Source organism: Mobula hypostoma, chromosome 4, assembly GCF_963921235.1.
Source record: "Mobula hypostoma chromosome 4, sMobHyp1.1, whole genome shotgun sequence".
Taxonomy (NCBI): Eukaryota; Metazoa; Chordata; class Chondrichthyes; order Myliobatiformes; family Myliobatidae; genus Mobula; species Mobula hypostoma.
Window position 1 is genome coordinate 118,867,084 of NC_086100.1, and position 17,073 is coordinate 118,884,156.

Sequence of the window (17,073 nt, forward strand, 5' to 3'; positions counted from 1 at the left end):
GGGCATGATGAAGCCAATGGCTTCCCAGAGGAGATTGCTATTTTCAACCTTTCGGCTGAAGTGTTAGCTGAAGGATATATTTCCAAAGGCTTCAAATGAGCAACAAGGTGTTTTTTATAGAGTCATGCAGTCAGGTAAAGATTCAATGCACAAACTGATCTGCACATCCATTTACGCTCTATTAATACCATCTTTTTATTTTCCTACATTCTCAGCAAGACATCCCAGATGTCTTCACCAACACACTACAGTGGCCAATTAGCAAGTCTTTGAGAAATGGGAGGAAACTCAAGCACTTGGATGGAAGTTATGTGGTCACAGCCTAATTACCTCCATTGCTCTCGCAGAATGTGCAAGCTCCACATAGCTGGCAGCCGAGGTAAAGACTGAATCTGGGTTTACCAGCTGCACCACTCTGCTACCTATGAGTGCAGAACTGTGGAGGTAAAGGCCATGACCACCCCTCCCATGCCCATAAGAACAGAAGACCTCAGAAGCAGCACAGACTCAATCTCTCCTGTAATCATGGACACTGAATGAAATGATGTTAAACAGAAGGGAAATGAAAGCTATGACAGCTAACCCTTCATCAATCTGATTATTTTTCAAAGGTACCACGATCCTCAGAACATGTTAACTTAACAAATACTCAAAAGACAAAATTCCTTAGGGGAAAATGCGTATATAAATGCCAAATAATTTTCTATATGAGATTAACTTTTAATGCTGTAATCTTAGTGTAGCCTAGGGAAAAGTACACGCTCAGGACAACAAAGACTTTTTCGGGTTTTAATTCCTTTATCGGTTTTCGATGTTTAAGTGCCAGAAGAGGGTCGCAAAACGAATTTACAACCAGTTCTTGCCGTTACAATCTCAGTTTAACTTTCGATCCACACCCTTGTGTATGGATAGAATTGCGTATGCAGTATGAAAAATACCAGCACTAATACGGAACAAATACGGTAGTGGCAATCCTACTTGGATGGTGAGGAACTTGGTATAAGCCACGCTACCCAGCATTGATTTCTTCACTCGTGGAAATCTTTCCTCACCATGCCCAGTCTTGGGAGGAGCCCAAATTCCAACACCTTACCACGTCTTCAGCAGAAAGCAAAATGGTCTCCCCACTATCCTGCGCGTGTGTAATGACATCACCATCTCCCTTAAAGGCACAGACAACTATTCTAGCATTACCCGGATGGGTGCCGAAGTACACTTTTAACGATACTGAATAAGATCCGATGGTCACCCGGTTACGTTCTCCCCTGTGTTCAAGTAATCATCCTCGATTACTCGCTCACTACAAGGGTACTTTTAACTTCCTTAACTGCTTCTCTAAAGAGAACTGAACTGAGACTAGCCAGTATCTCAGGCACTACTGCCGGACTTATGGAAACCTCATCAAAGACAGACCTTGGTTTGCAATGTGGGTTAGGGTGCTGTCCAGCATTTACTCATTTACTCCTGTGGGGTGCTACTGACCTCTGCCCCTGCATTAGCCGTCGTCAGCTCCCCCGTCTCAGTACCAGAAGGTGTCATATTTTCAGAAGATATGCTGTCTAGGCAAGGGTCAAGACTCTGTACCCACTGTTCTGACATGTCTTCTACCACTATTGCACCATTCTCTGAATCCTCAGAATCTGATTCATGCCACAGAAGTGAGCTGGCCTGAGTTACTGGAGTTTGCAGTCTCCTTCGGGTAGCTGGAGGGGGATGGTTCTCACAGGGCCTGATGTCGACCCTGTTCACCCTCTTGCTAGGCCCACCCTCCCAAGGTTCCACCGTGTATGTGTTGCCCAGTACCTCTACCACCCTGTAGACCACTGAGTTCCAAGCATCCTGGATCTTATTACGGCCTAATGGTCTGTTCCTCAAGTAAACCAGCGCATTCACATCAACTTTGGGACAGTACACTTTGTCCTCCTGCCAGGTAATGCGTTCTGCCGCCTTCTGTTCAGAGTATTCTTTTGCTCAGATATACGCATCCCTCAGTTGGCTCTGGTGTACAGCTAGCCAGTCATGTTTCTGGTCCACCGTCTGTTCTTGCCCCAACAGAGCATCCACGGGCAAGTGGGGATCCACCCCAAACAACAGACAGTAGGGTGAATACCCGGTGGTTGCGTGAGGTGTCGCATTATATGCAAACACCAACTCGGGTAGATGTTCTGGCCATCTACGCTTCTTTTCTGGAGGCTACGTACACAACAAATCATGCACCGTCCTGTTGAAACGCTTGCACTGTGTGTTTCCAGTAGGATGATGAGGTGTGGTACGGCTTTTCTTTACCCCGTATAGTTTGCAAAGTTCCGCTATGACCTCACTTTCGTAGTTATGGCCCTGGTCAGAATGCAATCCCTCAGGAATACCTTACTTCATGAACCATTCCCTCAAGAGCACCCTTGCTGTGGTATCCGCCTTTTGATCCCGAGTCGGATAAATTTAGGTAAATTTAGGTAAATTAGGTAAATTTAAGTAAATTTAGGTACATTTAGTGAAAACGTCTGTGACCACTAAGACATTCTCATGCCCATCACTGGCCGGCTCCAACAGAGTGAAATTTACCGCAACAACTTCAAGTGGCCTAGAAGCCAGAAATGACTTCATGGGGGGGGGGGCGCACGGATCCTGGGCTGCGGCATCTTAGCTAGTACACAACGTGGACAATTTTTGACCCACTGTGCTACATCCTCGTGTATGTCCACCCAAAAACATCGGCTTCTCAACTACTGCAGAGTACGTTCTTTGCCTTGATGGCCCATAGAGTCACGTACATACTCTAACACTTTGCTCCTCATGCTGTTAGGTATCAGAAGCTGGTAACACTCCCCAAGCTTCTCATCCTCAACCACCCTATACAGTAACCCTTTATGCTCCCTGATACTGTCCGAGTGCCTTAACAGAGACAAAACCGGTTTAGGCAGAGTTTTACGCTCCTGGTCACTCAGCTTTCTTTTCTGATCCCATAAGTCTCTTACGACACTTAACACAGGGTCTTGCTGCTGAAAAATACGCAAGTCCCCATTAGAATAACCTGCAAGGGTTGGAGTGTTCCCTTGCATCGGACCACTTACCTCACTAGTACTAGCTTCCCAGGCTCGAATCTGCTTAACCTTACAGCCGTTAAGACCAGCGGTAACCAGTGCCAGGTCAAGGGCAGTGCCGCGATTGATCAAACTATCAATCGCCACAGCCCCATCAAACTCCGCATCCTCTGAGGCAGGCTCAGGCTCCCCTGCAAATGGCTGCCTACAGAGTGCATCAGCCACAGTATCGCACCGACCCGGACGATACTGGACGTCGAAGTCAAACACTGTGTAGACAAGTTGCCTACACTGGCTGATAATGTTCATGCTTACAATATATGGGATAGGTGGTTCGGTGCTAACAGGATCCCTGACTACTAGAAAGCCACAATTTGGTATCTTCATGCCCATTGCTTGAACCTCTAGCTCTAGATACCCAAGGCAAGGATTATCAAGACCGTTTGCAGCTGCTAGCCTAAGTCAGCCAGCAGTGGACAACATACCCTCATCCGCTCCATTCAAGTGTTCTCGAAAGAACTGTTCAGTCAGGGTGCTTACCAGACTACCTGTGTCCAACAGACAACGGACAGCGACACCTGATACTTCAAGCTCCACAACTGGACATGTCCCTATGGCGCGTTGTAGCACCTGGTCACAGGGTAGCTGTACATTATCCGTATCTATGAGATTCCGCCGAATTACCCGACTCCCAACCTCTTGAGGGCAGGAGGGTGCAGGCTCCACTTCCCTTGCACCCTGCTTCTGTGGGCAATTCTTGGCCAAATGCCCTCCCACCTGACACTTGAAACGTATTGGTTGCCCATCTTCCATGAACTGAGGCTGTAAATTACGTCTGCCACTAGTAGTGTGTGTAAAATCCCTCTGCACAGTGAGATCTTTCACTGCTCGAGTCAATTCACGAAGGGCTTTGCCCTGCTCTGCGACCACTTTAAGGACGTCATCTAGTGTGACAGACTCAGACTCAGATTCCAAGCTGTAAGAATCAAGCATTGTGCCTGACCACTGCTACACTTTGACCTTCCAGACCTTGTATTTCCCAGGGGCTCTCCTACGAGCCACAGACGAGCCTCCTCCCTCACTTCTATCATTGAGGACTCAGGGTGGTCCCGCACGAATCTGTGGAGCTCCCTTCTGAGGGAAGGATCCCAGATCCCCTCTATAAATTGATCTCTTAGCACCACCCTCTTATCGGTCACGGCATCACAAAGTGCTTCAGTATTAAGTTAAGAGCTTGGGCTAGGGCACGTGAAAACTCTCTTACATCATCACCGTCACACTGTTTGTGACCGTAGAAACTATGCCACAGCTGGGTACACTACGCTTGTCTCTAAAAGCTTCCCTGAGATAGTGAAGCACCTTCAATTACTCCAAAAGACTGAGGTTTGGTAAAATACTGAAAGGCTTTTATTCGCTGTACAATACGACCTCCACAGTGAGTGTCTGCCCCCGGACTGAGGGGGAGGGGCAAGGCGAACACCTTTATACAGGACTCTGTGGGAGGAGCCACAGGGGCAGTCAGCAGAGGGGTGTGTTCAGACAGGTAACCGAGTTACAACATATATACATGGTTTACCACAGATAGGTGAACAAGTCATCAGCACGGTCTTCCCCAGCATCACTGCACATACATGGTTTACCACAGATAGGAGAACAAGTCATCAGCACGGTCTTCCCCAGCATCACTGCGCATACGTGCTTCCTCTAAGGCTGCACCCCTGAGCAGGGACATAACAAAGTCATACTGATCCTGGTCAGACTGATTTCTACTATGAAGTGCACGTTGTACTTCTTCAATAAATAATCAACAGACCTCCATCTTTCTCAACATCTCCCGTAAATGGAACAATGTGTCTTTCCCTTGGGACATATACATACACCCGGTTACATTAGAGTACAAAGATTTCCCACTCACTAAATCAGAAAGATGGCCGCCTTTCCTGCCTGTCCACCCGCAATAGCAACTATTTTTCTCAGGTATAACTTTACTTAGATACAGTTCAAGTCCATCTACATGCGATTGTCTCTAACTAAACTAACATCTGGAATGGAGGCTGTGACAGGATTGATAATTTAACCTTATAGTCCATTGCATTTGTTCAAAAGTTTACTTTCTGCTTCAGTTAGTGCCAGTGAGTCTGTGCTCTATAATGAAAGACCCACAATAACAAGCATGGATGAGGATCTGAATTCCAACACAAAATCTTGGATCAGATCCAGCTGATTTCCTGGATATAGTCCCTGGTCCTTGGCTGTGGGCCCTGTTCAAAGTTCAAAGTTCAAAGCATATTTATTATCAAAGTATTGTATGTATACTACATACAACTTTGAGATTCATCTTCTTACAGGCAGCTGCAAACCAAAGAAATCTGATAGAACCCATTAAAAAAAACACCGTCAAACATCCAATATGTAAAAAAAAAACAAATCATGCAGACAGTAAAGACGAAACTCGGAAGTGTCAGTATTACAGTTGAACAAAGGGAACTATGGTGCTATGAGGGAGGAGCTGGCCAAAGTTCAATGGAACAATACCCTAGCAGGGATGACAGTGGAACAGCAATGGCAAGTGTTTCTGTGAATAATGCGGAAGGTGCAGGATCAGTTCATTCCAAAGAGGAGGAAAGATCCTAAGGGGAGTAAGTGGGAGGCCGTGGCTGACAAGGGAAGTAATGAACAGTATAAAAATAAAAGAGAAGAAGTATAACATAGCAAAAACGAGTGGGAAGCCGGAGGATTGGGAAACTTTTAAAGAGCAACAGAAGGTAACTAAAAAGGCAATACGCAGAGAAAAAATGAGGTACGAAGGTAAACTAGCCAAGAATATAAAGGAGGATAGTAAAAGCTTCTTCAGGTATGTGAAAAGGAAAAAGTAGTTAAGACCAAAATTCGGCCCTTGAAGACAGAAGCGGGTAAATTTATTATGGGGAACAAGGAAATGGCAGACAAGTTGAACAGGTACTTTGGATCTGTCTTCACTAGGGAAGACACAAACAATCTCCCAGATATAATAGTGGCCAAAGGACCTAGGCTAATGGATGAACTGAAGGAAATTTATATTAGGCAGGAAATGGTGTTGAATAGGCTGTTGGGTCTGAAGGCTGATAAGTCCCCAGGACCTGATGGTCTGCATCCCAGTGTACTCAAGGAGGTGGCTTTAGAAATCGTGGATGCATTGGTAATCATTTTCCAATGTTCTATAGATTCAGGATCAGTTCGTGTGGATTGGAGGGTGGCTAATGTTGTTCCTCTCTTCAAGAAGGGAGAAAGAGAGAAAACAGGGAATTATAGACTGGCAACACACATCAAAGTTGCTGGTGAACGCAGCAGGCCAGGCTGCATCTCGAGGAAGAGGTACAGTCGACGTTTCAGGCCGAGATCCTTCGTCAGGACTAACTGAAGGAAGAATTAGTAAGAGATTAGACTTGTTAGTCTAACGTCGGTGGTGGGAAAGATGCTGGAGTCAATTATAAAAGATGAAATTACGACACATCTGGATAGCAGTAACAGGATTGGTCCGAGTCAGCATGGATTTACGAAGGGGAAATCGTGCTTGACTAATCTTCTGAAATTTTTTGAGGATTTAACTATGAAAATGGAAAAGGGAGAGCCAGTGGATGTAGTGTACCTGGACTTTCAAAAAGCCTTTGATAAAGTCCCACATAGGAGATTAGTGGGCAAAATTAGTGCACATGGTATTGGGGGCAGAGTACTGACATGGATTGAAAATTGGTGGGCTGACAGAAAACAAAGAGTAGCGATTAACGGGTCCCTTTTGGAATGGCAGGCGGTGACCAGTGGGGTACCGCAGGGTTCAGTGCTGGGACCGCAGCTGTTTACAATATATATTAATGATTTAGATGAGGGAATTAAAAGTAACATTAGCAAATTTGCCGATGACACAAAGCTGGGTGGCAGTGTGAAATGTGAGGAGGATGTTATGAGAATGCAGGGTGACTTGGACAGGCTGGGTGAGTGGGCAGATGCATGGCAGATGCAGTTTAATGTGAATAAATGTGAGGTCATCCACTTTGGTGGTAAGAACAGGAAGGCAGATTATTATCTAAGTGGAGTCAAGTTAGGAAAAGGGGAAGTACAAGGAGATCTACGTGTTCTTGTACATCACTCACTGAAAGCAAGCACGCAAGTACAGCAGGCAGTGAAGAAAGCTAATGGCATGCTGGCCTTCATAAGAAGGAGAATTAAGTATAAGAGCAAAGAGGTCCTTCTGCAGCTGTACAGGGCCCTGGTGAGACCACATCTGGAGTACTGTGTGCAGTTTTGCTCTCCAAATTTGAGGAAGGACATTCTTGCTATTGAGGGAGTGTAACGTAGGTTCACAAGGTTAATTCCCGGGATGGCAGGACTGTCATATGTTGAAAGATTGGAGCGACTGGGCTTGTGTACTCTGGAATTTAGAAGGCTGAGAGGGGATCTTATTGAAACATATAAGATTATTAAGGGATTGGACATGCTGGAGGCAGGAAGCATGTTCCTGCTGATGGGTGAGTCCAGAACCAGAGGCCAGAGTTTAAGAATAAGGGGTAGGTCATTTAGAACAGAGTTGAGGAAAAACTTTTTCACCCAGAGAGTGGTGGATATATGGAATGCTCTGCCCCAGAAGGCTGTGGAGGCCAAGCCTCTGGATGCTTTCAAGAAAGAGATGGATAGAGCTCTTATAGATAGCGGAATCAAAGGTCATGGAGATAAGGCAGGAACTGGATACTGACTGTGGATGATCAGCCATGATCACAGTGAATGGCGGTGCTGGCTCGAAGGGCTGAATGGCCTACTCCTGCACCTATTATCTATTGTCTATTGTCTATTATAAACAAATAACACCCAGAATCAAAGTTCACAAAAGTGAATCTACAGCCACGAAGCTAGTTCATCACTGCAGCCGGTCCAAGAGCCCATTCAATGCAGACCACAGGCTCAATTCAACGTAGAGATGTGGAAATCTTGTGGAGCAGTGAGCTGAACACTGACCTATCCCTTACTTTTGGCCCCAACACCCCAACCTTTTTAATCTGTCCAAGAGCGTAAATCGGCCAAACACTGGCTCATTTGTCATTCTTGGACCCAGGCCCTGTTGCCTCGATGTGGCCAATACCACCAAACTCTTGCTTCCATCCTCAATGAAAGGAAATAAGAAAGTAAGATCAGTACATTTTCTTACGTCTCCCCCATCATTCAATATGTTTATAGTTGATCATCCCCAGGCACCATCTCCTCTTCTGTGCCTTTTCCTCATAGTCTTCAATTCCTTCACCTTTCAAAAATCCAGGTTATTCCACAAAATAACAACAAAGATGTAGCTCTACATCCCTCCACTAAATTCCAGGAATTAAGCACATTCTGTGAGAAGAAATTTCTATTGACTTCAGTTATAAATGACAGCTTCCTAATCTTGTAACTACAACCTTTCATTGGAGACTCTCCTCCTGGTGGAAACATCTTAACACCCATCCTTTCATGTTGTCTTTGGATCTTAGTTCAATAAATAAGTGCACCTTCCATTCTTTAAACCTCTAAAGAATGTAGATCTAACTTATTTAGGTGTTTATGAGAGGATAGAGCGCTGGTGAGGTTTCACTTAGAGTATTGTGAGCAGCTTTGGGCCCCTTATCTTAGAAAGGATGCACTGAAACTGGAGCAGGTTCAATGAAGATTCACGAAAATGATTCCAAGGCTGAATGGCTTCTCATATGAAGAGTGTTTGATGGCTGTGGGACTGCATCCACTAGAGTTCAGAAGAATGAGGGATGGCCTCATTGAAACCGATCAAATGGTGAAAGGTCTTGATAGAGTGGATGTGGAGAGGATGCTTCCTGCACTGCGAGAGTCTAAACCCAGAGGACATAACCTCAGAAGAGAGAAGCATCCTTTTAGAATGGAGATGAGGAGATTAGCCTGTGAGTTGTGAACCTATGCCACAGGCACCTGTGGAGGCCAAGTCTTAATGTATATTTGAGGCAGAGATTGATAGATTCTTGATTGGTCAGGGCATGAAGGGATACGGGAAGAAGGCAGGAGATTGGAACTGACATCATACCCTAACCCATTTTATTCTCACCATTTAGGGCAGCAAGGTGGGGTAGTGGTTAGCACAATGCTTTACAGCACCGGTGACCCAGGTTCAATTCCCATTGCTGCCTGTAAGAGGTTTGTATGTTCTTCCTGTGACCATGTGGGTTTCCTCCGGGTGCTCTAGGTTCCTCCCACTTTCCAAAGATGTACTGTTCAGTAGGTTAATTGGTCATTGTAAATTGTCCATTTATAAGGCTAGAATTAAATGAGGGGATTACTGGCCAGCGTGGCTCAAAGGACCAGAAGGGCTTAGTCCATGCTGTATATCAATAAATAAACAAGTTTGCCACGGTTTTTGATGACATGCCAAACCTCCGCAGACTCCTGAGGAAGTAGAGGCACTGTTGTGCTTCCTTCGCAGTAATATTTATCTGATGGGTCCAGGATAGGTCCTCTGAGATAGTGACATGCAGGGATTTAAAGTTACTGACCTCTCCACCTCTGATCCTCTGATAATTACTGGCTCGTGGACCTCTGGCTTCCCACCTCCGAAGTCTACAATCAGTTCCTTGGTCTTATTGACATTGAATGAAATGTTGTCCTTAGACCACTCAGAGAAGTTTTCGATCTTCCTCCTGTGCGCTGATCCATCACCACCTTTGATACAGCCTTCAAAAGCAGTGTCGTCAGCAAACTTTGGAGCTGTACTTAGCCACACAGTCATAGGAATAAAGCCAGTAGAGTGGGGGTTTAGTACACATCCCTGAGTTGCTCCCGTGCTGATAAAAATTGTGGAGGAGATGATTTTGCAAATCCAAGCTGACTGGGGTCTACAAGTGCAGAAACCCAGGATCCAGTTGAGCAAGTCACCATTCTGACAGGAGCTGATATGCTTCAACAACAATGTCTCAAAACACTTCATCACTGTGGATGTAAGTGCCACTGGGCAATAGTCATTTAGACAGGTTAGCAGGTTACGGGTTTTGGTGATTCCATGCAGAAGAACAATTTGCTCCTCCGCATTCACTACCCATTCAGATAATAGTCTACGTGTGGAACTCCCTTAGCAGCATACAAAACTTCTCACCTTTCCATCTTAAACTTTATTTGCCAAGTTTTCATACATTCAACCAACCTATGGATATCTAGTCACAGAAAAACAAAATCATCCTTGTGACATGCACTCCACCTATTTTGATGCCATTGGAAAACTAAGTTATGTTATATACTGCTCTCTCCTCCAGGTCATTAATATAAATCGTAAGTAATTAGATGCCAGAACTAATCTTTTATAAACCCATTGATTCTCACAGCGTCCTGGACTATACCTCTTCCCACCTCATCACTTGGAAAATTGCCATCCCCTTCACTTAGTTCTTCTGGCTTCAGCACATCTGCTCTCAGGATGAGGCTTGTCATCCCAGAACGAATGAGATGTCCTACTTCTTCAACGAAAAGGGCTTTCCTCCCTCCAACATTAATGGTGCCTTCACTCATTATGCATCATCTGCCCTCACCCCATCCCCCTGCCACAATACCAGGGATAGGTCTTCTCTTATCCTCTCCCCGCACCCCACTAGCCTCTGCATCCAGCACAGAATTCTCCGTAAATTCTGTCATCTCCAACAGAATCTCATCACCGGACACACCTTCCATTCCCCCTACTTTTCACTTTCCGCAGGGATCACTCCCTAAGTGACTCCCTTGTCCATTTGTCCCTCCCCACTAATCTCCCTCCTGGTACTTATCCTTGCAAGTGGAACAAGTGACATACGTACTCCTACATCTCCTCCCTCATTCAGGGCCCCCAAGCAGTCCTTCCAGGTGAAGCAACATTTCATCTATGAGTTGTTGGGTTCATCTACTGTATCCGGTGCTCCAAGTGTGGATTCCTGTATATTGGTGGACCCGACGTAGATTGGGAGACCACTTCGCCAAGCACCCTTGTTGCTTCCACAAAAAAAGTGGGATCTCCTGGTGGCCATCCATTTCAATTCTACTTCCCATTCCCATTCCGACATGTCACTCCATGACTTCCTATACTGCTGCGATGAGGTCGCACGCACGTTGGAGGTGCAACACCTTATATTCTATCTGGGTAGCTTCCAACCTGATGGCATGATCATTGATTTCTCTTTCTTCTGGTAATTGCCCCTCCGCACCATTCAACGTTCCTGCATTCCCAACTCCCTCTCTCACCTTATGCCCTTACCTGCCTATCTCCACCCTCTGGTGCTCCTCCCCCCTCCCTTTCTTCCAAGATCTTCTACCCTCTTCTATTACTTTCTCCCTTTTTCAGCCATTTATCTCTTTCACCAATCAACTTCCCAGATCTTTACTTCACCCCACTCCCTCTCCTGGTTTCACCTATCAGCTACTACCTTATACTTATTCCTCTCCTCCCTCTATCTTCTTGCTCTAACTTCTCATCTTTTTTTTTCCAGTCTTGCTGAAGGGTTTCAGCCTGAAACATTAACTGTTTACTCTTTTCCATCGACGCCGCTTGGCCTGCTGAGTTCCTCCAGCATTTTGTGTGTGTTGCTTTTGTTGCCGTGGTTGGTCCTGCCCTTCGAGCTTCAGTCTGCAGATGGTCAGAAAAACATAGGGGTTGTGGTGGAAGGATTTGATTACTTCTAGCAGATACACTGCTGCTCTCTCGATCTCTTTTTCATTCTCAGTTTGTACATTTACAGAGCTCTTTGCTCTTTTGTTTTTAGGAATACTTCTGTGATGGCTTTTGTAGAAGATAAACTAGAAGGTCTGGGAGGAATGCTTACCCTGGCTGTTAGCAATTGCTCCCATCCCAATCTACCAACCTCCAGAAAAGAATTGTAGGCACCTCTTAGAGATGCTTTATAAAATCTTCAACTGTTTCTAACTTCCACGAAAGATTGAGATACTCCTGAGCAATTTGAGGAAAAAATATGATAATCAGCATGAATTAGCTGGAGAGAGTGACAGGATGGAAAGGCCCCTCATCTAGGAAGAGGGGGGCCAGATATGAAGTGTATCTTTTGCAGCATGACTGTGACCCTTCCCAAAGACCCACAACAGAGCGCGGCGTTGAAACATCAGAATTTTACCTTTATGACTTCTGCATTGTATCACACAGCCACGAATGTCAGGAACACACTGAACTACGTATCAAATAGCTGGTGCAGCAGTTTGACACAATGATACACTGAAAGTTTAATAATTTGAGCTTTATGTCAGCATGACCCAGTTCTCATAATTTCAGAAAGCTTGAGATTTTAGGTGTGATACAGAAAGTATTTTGGGGCAAGTGGTCTCTGCCACTAAGTATGGTGTTATTGTTCACCTTACACACAGGTGCCTATCAGACCTTGGCGGTGTTATGTTTAGAGACAGGCTTTGTTCTGCTTTCTGATCCAGTGCAACTAGATCAATATGAAGTATCTGGCAGCTGTGAACAGACAAAGATCCACCATGTCTCTTCAAATTGAAAGATCTGAGGGGGTAACACTACCTTTAGTTGCTGTTGGTAAACAGATATATATTAAGGTATTGCTGATTTCAGTATGCTCATTCATTTATTTTTTTTATTTCTCATGAAAACAAAATTCTAAAGGAATAGACTGCATGTTTGTGAAGTCAAATTTATAGAGCCAGAGAGGTTATATAGCAGTAAATACCCCCCATGAAGCTATCAATAATACACTTACTCAATCCTGAATCCTAATTTTGTACCATTACATTGATTTCAATACTGTGGTTCTTCAGAAAAACTGTTACAATGAATTTTATAGAAGAGTAGATTATATCTGATGGGAACATCTAGCTTTAGTGGAAATCACTCTCTGCATTACTCCATTATAAAATAAGTGCTAATTATCAAATTCTTTTTATCCCTATTTAAAGTCCAGGTTAATACTATCGCTTTCTTGCTGAAACATTTCTCATAGTTAGTATAACATAGTTTGAAAACCAAAAAAATATAATTGAGAACGATGTCTTTCTGGGAATAAACTGTACATACTGACCTATCTAAAGAAAAAGGTGGAAATAATTAGATTTCATTAATTACTTTGATTAATGGTATCACCTTTTCAGCTATTGATAGTCGTGGCCTATAATATTTAAATCTTAAACAAACACTTGGACATAAACTGCAAAGATCAAACAGTAGATATGATTATTCCAGTGAGGGTAGATTCTACTGCATTTTTTCCTCTATTCATCTTTTTGATATTGGTACTTCTAGCAACGATTTAACCTTTGCCTGCAAAAGCATCTCCAGGCATGTCCAAATCATCTCCATCACACCCCTACCCAACTCACCAGTCCATCTTCTGAGACTTCATTTGACATTAAGTTTCTGAGTTTCTATGGTTCATCTGATATTGTTATATTTTATCAATTAAATATTTATGAAATATCAGAAAGAGAAAAGTGATAAAAATTACTTCTATCTGTCAAAATGTCCCTATTATTCTCTTCTGTCAGCGTTGATGGAGAGAAATAATTTCATTTTCAAACCTCCCCCTAGAGATCAGAACAGTATATCAAAATGACAATTCAGAGCAGTATGGAGGTGTTAACTTCCAGATGAGATATTAAGCTAAGAATTTTTCAATTCTTTTAGTTTTTTTTTCTCAAAGAAGAGCTAAATATTTGCTCTCATATCATGTCTACAAATTTTTCCTTCAGATCCACGACTGAAATGATTATCTCCTCAATTATCTCATTATCATTTATGGGACAATGTTTCTGCCAGAATTCTCCACAGAAAAAACAATGCCAAATCTTCAATGCCTTAGAAGTTCCTGTAGGTGGAAAAGTTGGTTTGCACATCCAAGTACCTTCTTCTTTCTCCATTCCAGTTTTATCTTGTATCACTTTTTTTTATTCTGCCTTGTATTAATTAAAACATTTAACAATTTTTATATTTTTAATTTGACAAACACCGCTGTCTCTACTGCACATCATCGAACTTGGAGCCAAGATTCACATAGCTATCTCTGAAGACATTAATTGTTTTTTGGGAGAGAAGTCATTGAGATGTAACCCAGTGAATGAATTCTGCAATTTACTTGTATACTGATACAATAAGTGCGAACAGCCTAATGATATTATCTGATGGCATTCTGGGCCAACAAATATTAAATGAACTATCTTGTTCCTGTTTCAGTAATTTGCCAGTTAATCTCAGCAAGAAAGAAAACAGGTGCAGAAAAGCATCCATTTGGACTTATATTGCATCTTTACATAGATACTTTACATTAAACGGCTTTATAGCCAATTAAAGAGCAATAATTCTCATCTGTGCTGAAGGTTTAAAACAATTACATGTGTCAGATAATCTGGTTTCTTTCAGTGATTTTGATAAAACAGACATTAACCAGGACACTAGGGAGAATTTTCTCCTGCCAAAACAGTACCAAGATATCTTTACTTGGACTCTTGGGGTAGCATAAGATCCAAATAAACAGACAGCACTGCCACAACCAGGTCCCAGAGAACTGGCTTGTGTTTTGTGCTCGTGACTGAGGTAAGAATTTGAACCTGCTACATTATGAATCAAAGATATGTGTCCAAGCAACTGAGCCACACTGGGTACTTTTCCATGTGATACTGGATCTGATGAATTACTTGCAGTGGAATATTTTAAGGTCTCACTATATGTTGAGCACTCATGATCTTGAGAATGCTCAGAATCACCATTGGCTGGGAAATTACAAACTCATGGCTCTGGATTCTCTGCAGGTGCCACTTTGTGAAAGAATTGAATTAAGTCTTAAACCTAAGTCAGGAACTTCTCTGAGATGCACCTGCTTTTTCATGAAGTCCTCACCAGTCCCACAAAATGAGATTATTTGCAGTATACTCTCAGTCATCTGACATGCCTGAGGAATAGGGATTGCTGGCTGCATGAGTATGTTGATTCATAGAATCATATCATCGTCAAATATTACAGCACAGAAATAGGCTATTAGGCCCATATCATCCATGCTAGCCAAAATATCCAATCCCTGATCTATGTTAACCCCATTTTCTCACATTAAGCTTGTCTTGCTCTGTGTCTCTCTCATCAAAGTACCTGTTTAGATACCTTTAAAACAATATAAGTATACCTATCTCTACCACTTCTCCCAGCAACTTGTTCCATCCTCTACATGGAAAGCTTACTTTTTAGATCTCCTTTAAATTAGGGTAAATAAGTCCTTGAGACTGCATGGTATATATGCCAGGTTACTATGGGAAGAAATTATGGGGCATTGACGACAATTTTTGCATCCCTCCTAACCACAGGAGTAATACTGGAGGATTGAAAGATGGGTAATGCTCCATTGTTCAAGAAAGGTAATAGGGATAATTGTGGGTACTACAGTACTGTGCAAAAGTCTTTGGTCATATACGGTATATACCAACCTTTCTCTACCTTTTTGCCCTGGAGGAATCCCTGAAATAGTTTTCAGTTCTCCGGGAACCCCTGCGTAAAAATTATTATATCAAGAGCTCATGGTACGTTAGCATGATCAGAAAGTGGAGATGTAATAATCCAGAAATAATTGTCAATGCTCTTCTGAGTAGTGAATGAAATTTTAGCCAATCTTTCTTTTAAAAAATCAGACAGTTAAGCTTCACTTACCTTTCTTGAAATTACTCTTTCTGTCTCTTTCATGAATTTTAAAAACTCAAAAGGAAAACATAATTTTCTCAATTCTGGGTCAAGCATGCGGATTTCACGTTCAACTGAAATGAGATGATTTCTATCCTTGCTCGATGCTTGTTAAACAAGAAAAAGCTTGCTCACACATGTAAGAAGTTGAAAACTGCAGCAACATGTTCATTGCTTTCGTATGAATGGCAGGATGCTTTTCTTTCACAGAAATCCAGAACTTGTCCAGGGACAGCTCAATAAATCTCATCTCGAGTGAACAATCAGACTGCAGCTCACAAAGTTCTTTCTCTTCTCTCAAAGTCAAATTCTCAGTCTGAGCAGAAGATTCAGAGAAAGGATTCCTCACGCAGTCATACACTTGTGTTGAAAGGGAGGGAAAATATTGTTTAATTCTGTTCTGCAGTTCTTCCAGGTGGTTTCAAATAACACTCGAGACTTTCTGATATCCTTTCTCACTCTCAAGCCCAAGCAGCAGTGGAAATATTTCAAGATTTCCTTTTGCAGCATGATTTTTTCAAAAAAATTCAGTTTCCTTTTAAATCCAAGAATCTTGTCACATGAAGTCCAAGGCCTTGCAGGGACTTGTTCAACTGGTTCATACGATGAAAAATGTCTACCAAGTAGGCTGATTGTTGCAGCCACTCTTCACCTTCAAAGCACTAATCAAAATCTGGCTATTTTCTTAAAAGTACTCCTGCAATTCACCCTTCAGCTCAAACACCCTATTGAGAACTCTTCCTCTGCTAAGCCACCGGATTTCTGTATGTAGCAGCAGATTGGTGTGCTCTTTGTTCACATTTTCACACAATTTTTTTAAATGTTCTCGAGCAAACTAGTCTTAAAGCTGCTAAATAACTTGCTTTCTAAATCTTTTTACTGACTGTGACTTTATTTTCAGAAGCTTTAATCTGTTTGTTTTGAGATTCAAATCATCGTTTAAAATAACCAGCACTTTTACATGTCATATGGCTGTGATTTGTAGTTAAGTGTCTTTCAATTTTGCTGGAGCCATTGCTACATTTGTAAGTTGTTTGCCACAGACAAGGCACAATGGAATAGGACAACTTGTATCATCAGTCCATGTAAAACCCATTGATAAGTAGTTTTCATCATAAATATATGGTACCAATTCATTACTTTAGTCCTGTCCACTGCTTTTGTCTCCAGGACCCAGAAGAGACTGGTAGACTTCTGAGACATTGGGTTTACACTGCAGTCCTGAGTCTTCCAATCACTGAGGGCGGTCAATCATTTGTGTGTGTCCACACCCAGCTGGCAGCTCTCCACCTCAGGACCCTGCAGAGATACCTGTACAGGGATTATTCTCTGAGATAGCATGCACTTGCAACGCACTTTCTC